This window comes from Hordeum vulgare, chromosome 6H (assembly GCF_904849725.1).
Source record: "Hordeum vulgare subsp. vulgare chromosome 6H, MorexV3_pseudomolecules_assembly, whole genome shotgun sequence".
Lineage (NCBI taxonomy): Eukaryota > Viridiplantae > Streptophyta > Magnoliopsida > Poales > Poaceae > Hordeum > Hordeum vulgare.
In genome coordinates this window covers 188,108,473-188,123,103 of record NC_058523.1, presented here as the reverse complement: position 1 = coordinate 188,123,103, position 14,631 = coordinate 188,108,473, and positions in this window count along the sequence as shown.

The following is a 14,631-nucleotide window of genomic DNA, read 5'->3' as shown; positions in this document are numbered from 1 at the left end:
AGGTGGAGATGGACGCCAGCGAGGCTGCCGTTGTCCTCAAGCCTAGCTAGGAACAGGAACGGGTTCCTCGTGCCTCCGCCTACCTGCTCGTGTCGGGACGTCACCGGAGGTGGTCCGGGTCACCGGCGACGAGGTGCTCGTGGCGGAAGGGTTTCAGGTTCGTGTTGAACTAGGGGCTAGGGGTATGGATTTGCTCGGGAGAGTTAGGGGAAACGTTCCTGGTGTCGAGGGGAGTGTAATGAGAGGTCGGGCAGCGCAGGAGCCGACGTGTAGCCGGAGATCGACAGGAGCTCCGAGGCGGAGGGGCCTCGGTCGATCTCGAGCACCGAGGCTCTGCGAGCTCGATTGGGCGGCTAGGGAGTGTCTACTGGTTGTGCTGAAGCTGCTTGGAGGGTGCTGGAGTGCCGGGGGGGTCTATTTATAGGCCAACGACGGTGACCCGACTCGGGCACGCCGGTGACTCACCGTGGCACGCGTGCAAGCACAGTGAGGTGCTGGCCGTGAAACCACGGGTTTGGGACGTGGTTTCGGGCCTCCTGGTGCAACGGCCGCTGAGGGAAAGCGAGTGGAGACGAGCTGCAGCGACCGTGCATGCTCGGCCGCGTCGGGCGCACGGGCACGCGTCGCCTGAGCTCTTGTGCGAGGGGGAGAGGGTCCCTGGGGTAGCTTTGCACTGAATGGTTGTTGGGGGAGCGCTTGGACATAACTGGGGAGGCTGGGACCGGCCGGAGCGTTGGCCCCTTGCGGGTGGCTCTCTGCAGCGCGCCCAGAGTGCAGTTTTGGCATGCCACGGCATGCTGGCTCTCTCTGGGGCACTTGGGATGTGTCCTCCCTTTCCTGAGTGTTGCTGGGAGTGTGCCTAGCCGTTGTGGTTTAGTGGGAGCTCGAGCTGGTCAAGGGAGCAAGGAACACTAGTGTTTCCAGTACTGTCCTGCAGCTCAAATTGGAGTTCTTGTCACTTGTGCTTGGAGTTGGGGAGGGGCTGGTTGACTCGGTGTTCAGGGTGTTCTGGTGCTCTAACCCACCAAGTTTGGGGCCTTGACATTGGGTAAAACAGTGGCTAGGAAGGTTTTTACCTTCCTGTCAGTAGGTGTTCGACAGTGACTTGAGGTGCTTCCACTCCACCACTTTAAATGAAACTTAACAGGTTTGGTCTTGGGGTAAAAACATGGGGTTCCACCAAATCTGAGCTCCATTGAACAAGTTTGGCTTTGCAAACTTGAAAATGTCTCAAAGTGACCAGTACTGTCCTTTACAAAGGAAGTGTGGTCAAACAGAGTCTCACAAATCCCATTTTTGGTGTGGAGTCCTCATTTGGGGTGTTAAACAACTCTACAAAGTTTCAGCTCCATTGGAGAAACTTTGCAATGTAGAGTTGTTCCAACTCTAATCTGGAGAGAGAGGGTTTTGGGCTCTTTAAGTGCACTTCCCCACCTTGGATCAAGGTGAGATTTTAGGTGAGCACCTAATATGGTTTGGGAGGGCTCCTATAATATTATGGGAATTTACTGAGATACTTTCCTTTGGAAACATCTCAAAAAGCTAAAACAAACAGAAATGGTTTTCAGGGTTTTACTCAATTAATATTAATATAAAACAGGGTTGAAAATCTTATGTATGGAAAATATATGTCCTTCTGAGCTTCCATGAATTTACTCGGAATTTTCTAAGGCAGGAAAGTAATTTTCCTTGTGGAAATATCATTACTGGCCTTAGAAATAGACATAGATATAAAATAGGAAAATAATATTTTAAATCACCAAATAATGTTATTAATGAATGAAAATGATATTAGGATCAGATCACCAACTTTGCTTGGAAGTGCCACTTGGCTTCATGAGCTAGTAGTGTATCCCAACATGATGAAGGTGATCTTGATGTAAAGGAAAAAGGGTTTTTGATGAGAGCAAAATAATAAGTTTTTCATGGGTTTGAGTCATCAAACAAGCAAGCATACACTCAAACAAGGGCTGACATTGCACTCACAACATTATTTGAAAAAGTTTTAACAAGCTCTGATTTTTGCAACACAGAAAACTTGGGGTGAAAAACAGGGTGTGACAGACTGTGTGTCCCGGGATTGTGTGTCTTTTGATTTCAATGCCAAGACGCTCCAAACCCGATGTACAACTGTCACCACAGTTGGAACTGGGTCATCAACCATTGTCTTCATTGTGAAATGGGTTCTATTTCTTCAACTCTTTCAATTCCTCATATTGTATGTTGAAGATTTTCATTGTCACTGTTTAAAGGATTTGCTGAAGACTTTCTCTGAAATTCCGCAACCCCAAATTCTTCACGAGAGTTAATCCTCACAAGTTTTCTCTGTGCCTGCATACTCTGCAAACTACTTTTCATATTCTTCACCTTGAAAACTACTGTAGTGATACTTTGCACTCCTGTTCCTTTTCTATTTCCGCTGCAAGTTAGTCATCAGTGAGGAATTTCCTCAAAAGGAATTTCCTCAGTGATGAAATTCTAAAAATATTCAATTCACCCCCCTCTAGTCGATATAACACACTTTCATCCGCCACCTTGGATTCATCCATGCGTTGAACCTCCATGTACATTGGACTTGAGATACTCCATGAGATACATCGAGCATATCTCCATAACTTCCAAAACGCCTTTTCTTTAATCATGTTGCATCCAAAGCAACGTGCATACCATGGTGTTGCATATTACATTTTTTCACCAACAAATCTCACGACTGATCTAGCACAACACAACAGAGCAACCAGCATATCGACCTGCTCAGCTTCCTCGCGCTCGCTATGCTTGCACACGTGACACGCCTAAATACCCACAAGCCTTCAACCGCCGAGCGTGTGGGCCTAGCCCGCTAGTCCTTCCTGCTCCACCTGCTTCTCAGCCCACCAGGCGGCCCTGTCAGCTTGGTCCTTGCCTTGGAGCCAGCTCTCGCTCATGCGCCAACATACGCGCCGCACCCGGGCCTCACGCTAGAAGGCGCCACCGTACGTCTGCATGCTATCCTAGCAGTTCCGCGATCCGTGCATGCCGCCGCCGCTTTCGGTCTGCGAATCAACATCGACCAGCAGCATCGCCTCATCCTGCCACGCGCCTGCCAAGAGTACGTGTCCGATACGAACATCACCGCAGCCGATCTCGTCGCCACTACTGCCCGCTTCGTCCACGCACCCTGCTGTCTGCTGCTTATCTTGATCTCGTCGATAGCGCACCCAACGACCTCCACGGAACATCACGTCTGCATCGCCTTTGTGCCAAAACTTGACAGTGATCCATCCTCTAAATCAACAAATCCGCGACCTCCTCATAAACTTGCACATGATACCACTTGTTAGAATAATCCGAGGCTCTCCATCGATCTACCGAGGACCAAGCAATCACACAAGCATGACACTGAGATTTGTTTACTTGGTTCACCGATATGGCTACATCCTCGGGGCCTGACTATGGACGATCCTCCCCATGACACCATCACAATACCGCACGCCGGCCGCCCGGGGGCCGGCACACGTCGTCGGCTCCCCCGCGTGCCTGTGCTATTATGTTGGCATAGGTTACATCGTGTGTCTACCCTATCATTATATAAGAGGCCTAGGGATACAGGTGTCCTAATAGGACACGGGTCCTATCATGTCTACACACAGTCCAAAATCAAGTCCAACTGTAACCTACCTTGTACAATAATATTCGACACAACTCTAATAGTAGGCTTGCTGGACGGTGATGGGTTGGATGAGATTTACCATGTAATCGAGTTAGTTTTGTTAGGGTTTGACCCCTAGTATCCACTATGTTCTAAGGTTGATGTTCCTGTGACTTCGCTATGCTTAATGCTTGTCACTAGGGCCCGAGTGCCATGATTTCAGATTTGAACCTATTATGTTTTCATGAATATATATGTGTTCTTGATACTATCTTGCAAGTTGTAGACACCTATTACGAGTTATGATCCGCATCCTCGAGCGTGACAATAACTAGGATTCTTTCTGCTGATTAACGTAGTTTGAGGAATTCACGTATTCAATAAGTGCTAATGCTTTGGTCCAGTTCTTTATTAAATGGAGGCCTTAATATCCCTTAGTTTCCCTTAGGACCCCGCTGCAACGGGAGGGTAGGACAAAAGATGTCATGCATGTTCTTTTCCATAAGCACGTATGACTATATATGGAATACATGCCTACAGTACATTGATTAATTGGAGTGAGTTCTATATCACCCTATGTTATAAGTAATGCATGATGAATGCCATCCAACATAATTATCCATCACTAATCCATTGCCTACGAGCTTTCCACATATTGATCTTTGGTAAGTTACTTTATCGATACTACTGTTACAATCACTACAAAACTGCTACTGTCAGTTTTGCCACCGTTACCGTTACTTCCATACTACTTTGCTACTAAATACTTTGCTACAGATATTAAGTCTTTCAGGTGTGATTGAATTAACAACTCATCTGCTAATACTCGAGAATATTCTTTGGCTCCCCTTGTGTCGAATCAATAAATTTCGGTTGAATACTCTACCCTCGGAAACTATTGCGATCCCTATACTTGTGAGTTATCAAGACCTTTTTCTCATGCCGTTGCCGGGGAGCATAGCTCTATTCTCTAAGTCACTTGGAATTTATATCTGTTGATCACTATGAACAATCTGAAAGACGTTAAAACCAAGATCTACCCCTCAACGACGAGGACAGGTAAGGAACTACAATCTAGCTCTGCACTTGATTCCCCTTCTGTTAAGAGTAAATTTGCAACACCACCACCGATACATCCAAAATGCATCACTATTTTGTATCATAATTTGTCTCTATTCATTGATATATTTCACTTTATGATGGTGTACTTATAGTGTTTTGACTTACTTTACACAGTATTCAACTTTTCGCTGCCGAAATAGCAGACGCAGTATTCAATGGAGAAAATAGCACGAAGAGTTGCACTATCAGAACATATCCTATTGCGCTGAAATTTTGAGGGAATAAGTTTCCGAACGGATCCCGAAGACAGGCCAAAGAAGGGTCGGAGGGGGGCCACAGGTCACTCAGGCGACCTGCTGGCGCCCCCCTAGGCTGCGCCAGGAGGCCGCCTGGGTGATGGGCCCCACCTCCGGTGCTCTCCTTTGGCCTATATGTTCCACTTGACCTAAAGTTCCGGGGACAGAAGAGTTTTCGCGATTCCGCCGCCGCTCCATGGCGGAAACCTACAGAAAATAAAAGACCGTTCCAGCGGGCAGATTCCGCCGGGGAGAACTCCTCCCGGAAGGGGAGATCGTTCTCATCATCATCACCATCGCCAGATGCATCATCGATATCATCATCACCATCATCACCCACACCAGCACCATCTCCTCCTTCATCCCATCTACTTGACCAGTGCAATCGGAAGTTGTACCTTGCACTATTCATCCCCTCTACTCTACCGGTGTTGATTACTGTTTTGTCGTGAATGCTATTGAGTTTTGTTGGAGGATTATTGTTCTGACCAGATTGTTAATCATATTTTCATCACCTTTGATCATGATCTCTTTTATGTCTTGTGAGTAGTTCCACTAGTTCTTGAGGACACGGGAAAAATCTAGATGCTAGTAGTCACATGATGTTGAAGTAATATGTGTTGATTGATATTTAAGTTATGGTGTTATTCTTCTAGTGGTGTTATGTGAATGTTGACTACATAACACTTCGCCTTTTTAAGGACCTAGTGGAATGCATCGTTTATAAATAATGCTTATGGTCGGTTGCCGGAGTGACAGAAACCTGAACCCCAGTTCACATACTTTTGCATGAGGGAGTATTGGATCCTAAAGCTTTTTGCTATGGTTAGGCTTTGCCTTAATTTCTCTCTTCTATTTGTGGATGCTTGTAAGAGGGATTAATCATAATAGTGTGCTTGTCTTAGCCTAGACGGTGCACTAGATAAGATCCACCCACATTAAACTTATCAATACAAAACATAGTACTATACATAGTATGGCGAAATCACTTGAATATCTCTCCCGTGTGTCCTGAGGAACTCCTTAGTCTTGATAAGTTTAGTCCCTCAGCTTATCCTTTGTGTTTAGAAGGATTGGGCCACTTGCTGCACCTCGGCATGATTTACTTTACTTGCATTTATTTCCTTGCTTATAGTAGAAAACCCATAAAAAGTTACCGTTCAGTACTTGCAGTTATTCCTTGCTCAAGATCACTTTACAATACCTCCTGCTTCTCGTTGGGTTCGACACTCTTACTTATCGAAAAGGCTACGATAGATCCCCTAAACTTGTGGGTCATCAAGACCATTTTCTGGCGCCGTTGCCGGGGAGTGGAGCGCTATTGGTAAGTGAAATTTTTAAGGAAAACTTTACGCTGTACGTGCTCTTTTTGTTTTACTGTTTCCACTTTTTGTCCCTATGGACAACTCTGCTCTTTATTTGTTGCTTGTGGGGAACCGCCCCAACGCTATTGTGGTGGAGAATCCTCCCCCACCTACTGAAATTGTGCCTTTTAAAATACCAACTGGTATTATTGATTGTGTTTTGGTTAATCGATATGCCGGAGATAGACATCTAGGTGAACACTTGATATATCTTTCACAATTATGCTCCTTATTTAAGCTTGCACGTATATCGATTGATTTTGTTATGAGAAAGCTATTCTCTCTACCATTGAAAGATAAGGCTTTGGATTGGTATAGGCTTCTTGATGACTCCCATTTACTAAATTGGCAAGATCTTATGCCTCTCTTTTATGCAAGGTTTTATCCTCTTCATGAAATACATTGAGACAAGAATTATATTTATAACTTTTGGTCTCGTGACGGAGAAAGCATCGCTCAAGCTTGGGGAGATTGAAATCCTTAATGCTCAAATGTCCCAATCATGAACTCGTGACGGAGAAAGAAATTCTTCTCACAAATGTTTATGCAAGGCTTTCTCGTCAAGATAAAGAGATGCTTGATGCTTCCTCTAGTGGGGAATTCTCCAACAAAAGCACTCAACCTAAGTGGGATCTTATTGAAAGGATAAAGAAGAAAACTGAAGACTAGGAGATTGATAAAGGTATTGAACCCGATATAAATTATGAGCGTGATTACATTGAGAGCTATGGGAAAACTGATTACTTCAATACCTTTTGTGCTAAAATTGCTCTTGATTCCCACCTTCTAATTGATTTTCGCAAAGGCTTTGCCTCTTGCTACTTCTTGAGCTTGCATTGGTTTTTCCCTTGAAGAGGAAAGGGTGATGCAGAAAAGTAGAGATAAGTATTTCCCTCAGTTTGAGAACCAAGGTATCAATCCAGTAGGAGTATCAAGATGAGGCACCAATGAACCTGTGCAAAAACAAACAAACTTGCACCCAACGCGATAAAGGGGTTGTCAATCCCTTCACGATTACTTGAAAGGTGAGATCTGATAGTGATAAAAGGTAAATATAAATAAAAGTGCAGCGAGGTATTTTTAGGTATTTTGTATGTAGATCTGAATATATAATGTGTAAAATAGACCCGGGGGCCATAGTGTTCACTAGAGTCTTCTCTCATGATAGCAAGTATTACGGTGGGTGAACGAATTACTGTCGAGCAATTGATAGAATCGCGCAAAGTCATGACGATATCTAAGGCAATGATCATACATATAGGCATCACGTCCGAGACAAGTAGACCGATACTTTCTGCATCTACTACTATTACTCCACACATCGACCGCTATCTAGCATGCATCTAGTGTATTAAGTTCGTAACAAACAGAGTAACGCCTTAAGCAAGATGGCATGATGCAGAGGGATAAATTCATGCAATATGATAGAAACCCCACCTTTTTACCCTTGATGGAAACAACACGATGCGTGCCTCGCTACCCCTTCTGTCACTAGGTGAGGACACCGCACGGTATGAACCCAAAACCAAGCATTTCTCCCATTGCAAGAATTATAGATCAAGTTGGCCAAACGAAACCCATAACTCGGAGAGAATTACAAGGATACGAAATCATGCATATAAGAAATCAGAGGAGACTCAAATAATATTCATAGATAATCTGATCATAAATCCACAATTCATCGGATCTCGACAAACACACCCCAAAGTAAAGTTACATCGGATAGATCTCCATGAAGATCATGGAGAACTTTGTATTGAAGATCCAATACACAGAAGAAGCCATCTAACTACTAGCTATGGACCCCGAAGGTCTGTGGTGAACTACTCACGCATCATCGGAGAGGCAATGGTGTTGATGAAGAAGCCCTCCGTGTCCAAATCCCCCTCCGGCAAGGCACCAAAATGGTTCCCAGATGGGATCTCGTGGAGACAGAAGCTTGTGGCGGCGGAAAAGTATTTTCGTGGCTCTCTCTGTTGGTTTTGGGATTTTAGGGAATTTATAGGCGAAAGAGATAGGGCAAAGGAGGCAAGGGGGGCCAACGAGACTCCCTGCCTTGGTTCTCAAGTCTTCTGGGTATCTTCTGTTATGGAAAAAATCATCCCGCGGGTTTTATTCCGTTTGGACCCCGTTTAATATTCTTTTCTGGAAAAGGTCAAAAACACGGAAGAAACAAAAACTGGCACTAGGCACTGAGTTAATAGGTTAGTCCCAAAAATGATATAAAATGGCATATAAATGCATATAAGACATCCCAAGTTGATAATATAATAGCATGGAACAATCAAAATTATAGATACGTTGGAGACGTATCACCTCTCATATTGACTCTTCTCAGAAGAAGGAGGATCAATACCATAAACCTTTTAAGGAATTACCTATTGATATTAATGTTGTTGACCCTATATTGCCTGCGGTTGAATATGAAAAGCCTCTTTTCCCGCAAGGATGAGGGAGCATTTTTTTGTCACCGGCATCCTGAATAAAAGTGAAAGAACGACTGATGAGCATGAGGACTTGATTAAAGTAGATCCTCTAGTTGCATTAGTCAAGGATCTTGTTACTAGTAATATTGAGGATTCCAATATAAATTTTTGTGTTGTTTCCACTAACCTTGTTACAGCTAAGAATAAAGGCCCAATTTCAGGTACTCAAGTTGTATTTTTTAAAATAGGAGATCATAATTATTATGGGCTATGTGATTTGGGATCGAGTGCTAGTGCTTTTCCTTTTTCACTTTATCAAGAGATTATGAATGAGATTCTACCACGTGAAATTGAACAAGTTAATGTTACTATTCATCTCGCAAACAAAGAAACTATCTCTCCTATTGGAATTGTGCGAGATGTTGAAGTTCTATGTGGAAAGGTAAAATATCCTACCGACTTTCTAGTACTTGGTTGAGTACAAGATAGTTTTTGCCCTATTATCTTTGGTAGGCCTTTTCTCAAAACTTGTGGAGCTATTATAGATTGCAGGAAAGGAAAAGTATCTTTTGAATTTAATGGTGAGCCATATGAATTTAACTTTTCTAAATTCTCGAAGAAAACTCGTGGTACTGATCTACCTAGTAATGATAAAATTATTGAAGAGATTGCTTGTATTGCTATTCCTCCTAATGATCCTTTGCAGCAATTTATGGAAAACCATGAGAATGATATGCATATGCAGGAAAGGAATGAGCTAGATGACATATTCTTGAGACAACCAGCTATCCTCAAGCACAACCTTCCGGTTGAGCCTTTGGAAATTTTATCGAAACCAAAAGAAGACCCGGTATTTCATCTTAAACCTCTTCCCAGTACGCTGAAGTATGCTTATTTAGATGAAAAGAAAATATATCCTGTTATATCAATTCTAAACTTTCAGGATATGAAGAAGAGCGATTATTGGAAGTCCTTCATAAACACCGAGGCGCTATTGGTTGTACCTTTGATGATCTTAAGGGGATCAGTCCATCTATTTGTCAGCATACTATCAATCTTGAGCCTGATGCTAAACCGGTTGTTAATCATCAATGCCGGTTTAACCTGAAGATGAAGGATGTTGTGAGGACCGAAATGCTCAAGCTTCGAGCCGCAAATATTATCTACCCTATAGCTGATAGTAAGTGGGTAAGTCGAGGACATTGTGTTCCCAAGAAAGGAGGTATGACTATGGTTCCTAACGATAAGAATGAACTAATACCTCAAAGAATTATTAGTGGATATAGAATGTGTATTGATTACAGGAAGCTGAATAAGGCAACCAAGAAGGACCACTACCCGCTGTCGTTCATCGACCAAATGCTTGAAAGGTTATCCAAAAACACTCACTTTTGCTATGTTGATGGGTACTCTGGCTTCTCTCAAATTCATGTTAATACTGCCGATCAAGAGAAGATCACTTTTACTTATCCCTTTGGTACTTATGCTTATAGACGTATGCCTTTTGGTTTATGCAATGCTCCTGCTACTTTTAAAATGTGTATGTCCGCTATCTTTCATGGTTTTTGTGAGGAAATTGTGGAGGTCTTCATGGACGATTTCTCCATCTATGGAACCTCTTTTGACCATTGTCTCCACAACCTTAATAAAGTTTTGCAGAGATGTGAGGAGACAGACTTGGTACTCAACTGGGAGAAGTGCCACTTCATGGTCAATGAGGGAATTGTTCTTGGCCACAAGATTTCTGAAAAAGGAATCGAGGTGGACAGGGTAAAGATTGAAGCAATCGAGAGAATGCCTTATCCAAAAGACATCAGAGGTATTCGTAGTTTACTCAGTCATGCTTGTTTCTATAGGAGATTTATTAAAGACTTTTCTAAAACTTTGAAACCCCTTACTAATCTTCTCGAGAAGGATATTCTTTTTGTGTTTGATGAAGATTGTAAGGAAGCCTTCGAAGTTCTTAAGAAACCTTGATAACCGCCCCTAGAGTCCAACCACCTGATTGAAATTGTCCTTTTGAAATAATGTGTGATGCTAGTCATTTTGCTGTTAGAGCTGTGTTAGGACAAAGGTTTGATAAGAAATTGAATGTTATCCATTATGCTAGAAAAACCCTTGACACTGCCCAAAAGAATTACGCTACTAGTGGGAAAGAACTTTTAGCCGTAGTGTTTGCTTGTGATAACTTTAGGCCTTATATTGTTGATTCTAAAGTCATTATTCATACTGATCATGCTGCTATTAAGTATCTTAGGGAAAAGAAGTATCCCAAACCAAGGCTTATCAAATGGGTCCTTCTTCTTCTTCAAGAATTTGATTTGCAGATTGTTGATAGGAAAGGAGAAGACAACCGTGTAGCAGACAACCTTTCTAGGATGGAGGACATACCACATGATCCTATTCCAGTCAATGATAGTTTTCCTGACGAACAGTTAGCTGTTTTACAGGTGAAATCTAATTAAGATCCATGGTATGCAAATTATGCTAACTTTATTGTTGCAAAGTTTTTGCCTCCATGTTTAACATTCCAGCAGCGGAAGAAGTTCTTACACGACTTGAGGTATTACGTTTGGGATGACCCACATCTTTTCAAAGAAGGTGCGAATGGAATTGTGAGGAGATGCATACCGGAGCATGAGCAGAAGTATATCTTGAGACAATGTCATAGCAGCCCTTATGGAGGACATCATGCCGGTGAGGGGACCGCACACATGGTTCTCCATTCAGGTTTTTATTGGCCTACTCTCTTTAAAGATGCTAGAAATCACGTTTTATCCTGTGATAAGTGCCAGAGAGTTGGTAATATTAGTAGGAGGAACGAGATGCCTATGAATTATTCGCTAGTCATTGAGCCTTTTGATTGCTGGGGTTTTGATTTTATGGGTCCTTTCACTCCTTCATACAAGTACACTCACATCTTAGTAGTTGTAGATTATGTGACCAACTGGGTTGAAGCAATCCCCACCGAAAGTGCCGATCACAAGACATCTTTGAAAATGCTCAAGGATGTAATCTTCCCTAGGTTTGGTTTACCTAGGTACCTCATGACCGACGGAGAATCACATTTTACACAAGGTGCATTTAGAAAAGCTCTAGCCAAATATGATGTTAATCATAGAATTGCTTCACCTTACCACCCTCAAACAAGTGGGCAAGTTGAGCTCACAAATAGAGAGATCAAGTTGATCTTGCAAAAGACAGTGAACAGTTCTAGAAAGGACTGGTCCAATAAGCTAGGAGATGCCTTGTGAGCATATAGAACTGCTTACAAAAATCCCATGGGGATGTCTCCATATAAAATGGTTTATGGCAAGGCATGCCATCTACCTCTAGAGTTAGAACACAAAGCTTTCTGGGCTGTTAGAGAGCTTAATGTTGATCCAAAGCTTGCTGGTGAAAAGTGTCTCATGAACTTGACTTCTCTAGATGAGTGGAGAAGCGAAGCTTACGAGAGCGCAAAAATGTTCAAAGAAAAGGTAAAGAAGTAGCATGACAAGAGAATTTTGAAACGTGAATTTAATGTTGGCAACAAAGTTTTGTTGTATAGACCTCGTTTCAGGTTTTCTCCAGGTAAATTACTTTCCAAGTGGGAAGGACCGTACCATATCGAAGAAGTCTACCGCTCCGGTGCAATCAATATTAATAATTTTGAAGGCACAAAACCACATGTTGTGAATGGGCAAAGACTCAAGAATTACATGGCTGGAGACCCCCATCAATGTAGAGGTTGATGTGATATAGGTAGCCACTCACGAAGAACATATTGCAACACTGTATGAGACACTGGCAGAAGCAGAATAAGAAAAGGTATGAAATACGGTAAGGAAACTTCGCGAACATCAATAAAAGTTCCATATTATGAGTTTTTTAAATTAGGAAAATTCTGAGCTGAAGCGAAGACGGAGAGGAGCTCCAGGTCACCCAGGCGACCTGCTAGCGCGGGCTAGACCCTGGCCGCACCAGGAGGCCGACTGGACCACCCGGAGTCCGTCTCCGACTCTACTTTGGCTTGTTACCTTCCTTTTTGTGCAGAATTTTTTGCTATATATTTTCCCAGATCGTCCCGGCTTTGTATCGTGCGATTCCGTGTGTTTTATTTTTGATCTGTTTGTGCCAGGAGAACTTTCAACAAACTTAGGTTCCATGGCTTCCCCAAAATCTCCCAAGGACAAGTCCCTCGTCAACGTCATCAACCCTTACCTCGCAGAGGTAAAGAGACACCCTCAAGCACGTTGGGTGGAGGATGGTGTCCTCCACAAAGAAGATTTGAAGGGACCTGTCAAGGAGGGGAGCACCGGGGCCAAGCTGGAAGAAGTGGAGCAAGAAGCCTTAAAGTACAAGTTGATGATCGAGCATGGTGTTGAGGCCAACTACGATATCATCGCCGAGCTGAAGAGGGAACATGAGGAGGAGATTAAAGAAGTGCGATCAATCATATCCGCACTAGAAACCAAAGTGTTCAAGCTTCAAGGCCACATATATGACCTTCAAAACCAGAACTGTGAGTATGAACTTAAGTTTTTGCGCATAGGCTTATCTGCCGAAAGCAGGATCTTGGAGACTAAAGAGTCCTGTGTGGAGGGAGGACCTCTCCCATGGAAGCGTTTCGCTAAGGATTACCCGAGGAACAAGAACAAGGATGAAGAGTGAAATCTTCATGGGTAATGGCATTCCCTTAGCTTGTTCCAAGCTTGGGGGAGTGCTCGGTATCTTTATTTTTTATCCTTTACTTTTTATGGTCAAGTTTAGTGTCGTATCATGTTTAGGGAAGTTATCTCATGAAATAGGTGTTTGCATTGAGTTATATCACTCCTTTGTGGAGAGTTTGTATCTGTGAGCGTGCAGTGTTTACGATGGAATATTAATGAGAAGTCTATTGGTTTCTTTGTTGCACTTGGTATTCTTTTCATGCGATCGATCTTATATGTGATTCTTATGGGAGTATTAATATTACACATCAGGTATGGCTTTGAAAACTTTATTTAATCTTGGCAAACATAGCATTGGTCATAACAAAAAGCATGAGTTTTTCTAGTAGCAACATAGCCAAAAGCTTTATGTTCTTATGCTTGAAGTGTTATGCTGACAAGGAAGACAACTTGATGTTTTATGACAACTCTTTACGTTAAACTTTATATTGTTTTGCATCCAAGTCAACATTAATTGTCTGCTCTTAAAAGCCTTTGCTATCCAACCCTTGCACTAAGAGGGAATACTGCTTGTGCATCCATACCCTGAAACCTCAACCTTCCCAATAGTCCACCATATCTTCCCTATATGTGGTATTTCACCACCACTCCTAAAGTATATTACTCATGTGCTATCTTTAAACCTTCAAATATTACTCCCTGTTTTGTGCCTCTCTTTTATCTCCTGAGGAAGTAGTAGATAATTCATGATATTCTCATACTGGATAAGTTTTATCTTGGGTTTGCATGTGATCTGCGAACCCCTAATACGAGGAAGGTCTGGCATGAGCACGCCCAGCTCGTAAAAGATAATAACAAAAAGCAAAACCTCCTTTATGCTTTGTTGATGAGAAATCAGAAAACGTTGGTAGTGATAAACAAAGGATACTAAGGGGATGTGATCGTCCCCACTTTAGGAGCCGTTCCTCAAAACTTATCCAGCATGAGAAGTATTGGGCTATCTACTAGCATTCGTTGACAAATTATGCACCTCTCAAAAGCCTGTTTTGCAATCTTGTTAATTTCAAAATTTCTAATAAAGTTCTAGCACATGAGTTTTCCCTACTTCCCTCTACGAAGGGCCAATCTTTTACTTTTATGTTGAGTCAGTAAAACCTACTTCTTTCTATCCTGAAAAGAGCACACACTTTATGTTGACAA